Genomic DNA, 3,835 nt, shown 5'->3' on the forward strand with positions numbered 1-3,835 from the left:
CCACTGTGACACACCGCACCACCTGCCCCTCGCCTCATAGAGGGTTGCCAGCCAACACACGCCTCTGCATCAGAGACATACAGGGGCCAGGACTAGGCATGGCAGCAGCTAGGGGACCCACAAGGGCCCCAAAACACACAAAGGCCAAGTCTATATCCCTTCACTTCCATTCCTCCAAGGCCTTGGGACAGGGAATTCCTCTGGACATCCATCTCCTGCTAGAACCTTTGCAGCCATTTGATAAGCGTCACACAGGCAAGCGTGGGACTCAGGATGGGACAGCCCACAGAAGAGGGGTTTGCTCTGGGGGGCTCCGCAAGAATCCTGGGAACACCACAGCTGGAGTCACCACACTGTGCGGTTGCTGTAGCCTAGTGGCACACCCTCCAACGACCCCATGATCGCTCAACAAACCTAGTCAGCAAAGGGGAAGTGACACCACAGACTCAAACCACAGGCATCTAGTTACCGTGGAATTCTCCACTGAAGGACCTGTTGATTTGCGTACTGTTGTCAGCTGAGCACTGGGTTATCTTTTGGTATGCCTACTGGTATTGACTGGGGCCATACAGCTGTTGTGTAACCATGGCCTGGCATTGTTTGACTGGATAAGGAACTAAGCCCAGGAAGGCTAAGGGAGTAAGCCACATACCTCTGTGTGGACTCGGACTCATCATCAGCTGGCCTGCGGACTCGACAACCCACTCATCAGTGGGGACAACCCTGAGGCCAACTGCCAAGGAGAACATGAATCATCCTGGCACAGCTGAAGTGTGGTGAGAATAACCTGGGGAAAACTGTTACCGTAGGGGTGGCCCCATAAGGACAAGAAAAAAGCAAGAATGGTCATTATATCGTGCATCCGTGGCTTAACAGTACGGCTTGGATATACTCTGAGGTTTGTTAATACTTACAGTTTGTAGATTGTTTGGTGTTGCCCAATGTTTGTTATATGTGTAGAACCATTTATCTCTAATAAACTCCTACACTTGACAAGCAATTTCTCTCAAGCTCAGTGTGCCTGGCCTATGAGGGCCTGAAGCAGAAGTGGCCTCACAAGTACAAACTGCACCAATATGCCTGTGCTGGCCCATGAGGTACTGAGGCCAAGGCACCTCACCATCTGCATCCAAGCCATGGGCCTGATGCTCACCTATGAGGTGCTGAGGCAGAAAGTGACCTCACCATCATCACCAAACCCATGTGCATGTGGCTGTCTCTCAGGTTCTCAACATCCTCACCAAGACAACCAGCAGTTAAGTACATGACACTGCCCTACCAGGTAGGGATTGAAAAGGGGCCTCACATTAAGCCTTCAAGCCATGTGCCTGCAGCTGCCCTATCAGGTACTGACTCACCATTGACTTCACAAGTGCCAATGGCAGCCATGTGCCTGCTGCTGGCCTATCCCGTACCAAGGCACCACTGACCTCACACTCAGCCTCGAAGCCCTGTGCCTGCTGCTGGCTTATCAAGGACTGAGGCAGAAGCACCTCCCAACCTGCACCAACAGCACTTAGGTGCCTCCCCTGGCCTAGGAGGTGCTGAGGCACAAGTCACCTCACAGGCAGCACCCAAGCCAGCTGCCTGCAGCTTGCCCAGCAGCTCCTGAGGATAAAGGGACCTCACAAGCACACACCCTCCCCATGGGCCTGCTGCTGACCTGTCAGGTACTCCGGCAGAAGGGACCTCCAAGGCCACACTGAAGCTATTGAAAGGTTTCCTGCTGATCAGGAGAATGCACGGAGGTGACATCCCAAGAACCTGCACCAACCAAGAGCCTGCTGGGTACAGCCTTTCCTCTACAGGAAGGTGCTCTGCCAAAGGATCTGTCACAGGGGCAGCTGGGAACCTCCACTGCTTCTTCAGGCATGAGACACATCTCTGGGCCAGCCTGTATTTCACAAAACCACACGTGTTGAGGCAGGCTTCTCTGATGCCCTTCACAGAGGAGATCACCTGGATCACCCTCATGTCCCTTGATGTCACTGTCATCACTCCTTTCATGACACTCCTCTGCAAACAGCTGTCATCTCCTGGCAAGACTCTCTCCAGGTCATGGGACATCTCCACTCTGTCACCCTGGGACCAAATCCCAAAAGGGAACAATTGCACTTGCATTTCCTTTACCATCAAGTCTTAGCTGTGAGCAACTTGTTCTGCAGCACGTATTAAATGACAGCAGGACACCACTTCCATTTATAGGGCCTTGGTAAAGAGACCAGCCCAGGGAGCAGCTGCACTGGAAAGGGTTTCTGACACTGTCACATCAACTCAGCCCTGCACCAGGCATCGACCTCACACCAGACCTCGGCTGTGCCAGCTAGTCTGTAAACACACTGTCTCTGCCCCACAGAGCTGGCCCTTCTGCTAGATACAACCAAGTGCCAGCAAGAAGAGACGGATGCTCGACCCTCGCCACTTGCACACTCCCCAGGCAATGCTTTGCTTGCTGCCTTGGCTCCTCAACCCACACACAGAGGGAAGCTCTTGTGGTGACACCGGGAGGTGGCCAAGGCACTCTGGGCTCACAAGCTGTATGCAAACACTCAGCACAAGATCAGGACCAGAGCTGGCTCCTTGGGCAATGCTGCTGTTTTCAGAAGGAAGGATGCTGCTCCCTGTGGGCACAGCAGGCTGCTGCTTTCCACCCCCACAACCCCACCACATCATGAACCTCCAGCTAGGGACAAGGGTTAGGGCATTTGTTTTTTGTAATAAAGTTACAGACACAACTTGGGAGTCCTGTAGGTCTCCTGAGCCTAAAGTAACCTCTGCCCCTTTCCTTTCATTAGCTGGACAAGGAGCTTCTGTGAAGGGAGAAAGGGTGCAGAGGCTCTGAAAACGTGGCACCAGCAAGGAGACAGCCCCAGACTGGAGGTCTGGGGAAACACCTGCAATCCTGTGGGAATGGGCTCTGCAGCAGGAACCCGGGCTCCGGAGCTGTGTTTGTGGCACACCAATGGCTGGGTGCCATGGGCAGCCTGGCCCTGGGCACATCTTCACCCCTCACAGAGCCAGAAGCCCAAGAGCTCTGAGAGTTCCTCAGTTCAATCAAAGCAGGCTTTGGGGCACGCAGACAAAGGCACACAGGGGATGCTGGCATTTATTATAAGGGTCTTTGATTCATCCTATACAGCACCACAACCATCTAGGAAAAGGAGGGAGCATTACAGCATTTGCTGAGCAGGCTGGCACCAACAGCATTTGTGGGAGGAGGAATTTGCAGCAGAGCAGAGGTACCAGGAGGGGAACTCACACCCCAGGTGACCCAAAAAAGCCAGATGCATTTACGGCAGCCTTCACTTCCATACGCAGCCTCACCTCATTCACTTGCAGCAGGTTCCACAGAGGGCTCACGGTGTTGGCAACACGTTGGGACGTGTTGGTGTCACAGTGAAGGCACCCTGCCTCCATCCTCGGGGACTCTAGGACTGCACTGGGAGCCTACATGACTGCAGCAACCTAGGAAGAAAGAATCGGAGGGTTAGTGTCAGTTCTGCTGGCCTTGCATTCTCACAACAGCCACGGGCAAATGTCTCCCCTCTATGCTGAGCTGTATTTGTGAGAACGTAACCAGCAGGGCCACCGGAGACATTCTACCTGGCTTTTTGGCACAGGTGAGGCCACGTCTGGATACTGGGTGCCATTTGGGCTCTCCAGTTCTAGAAAGGCACTAACACATAGGAGGCAGTCCAGCCCAGGGACACCAAGAAGGTCAGGGGCTAGAGTACAGGGCATATAAGGAGAGGCTGGGAGAGCTGGGTTTGTTCAGCATCAAGAACAGAAGGCCAAGGGGGATCTTCCTGCTCTGCACAGCAACCCTATGGAAGGT

Source organism: Dromaius novaehollandiae, unplaced genomic scaffold (assembly GCF_036370855.1).
Source record: "Dromaius novaehollandiae isolate bDroNov1 unplaced genomic scaffold, bDroNov1.hap1 HAP1_SCAFFOLD_37, whole genome shotgun sequence".
Lineage (NCBI taxonomy): Eukaryota > Metazoa > Chordata > Aves > Casuariiformes > Dromaiidae > Dromaius > Dromaius novaehollandiae.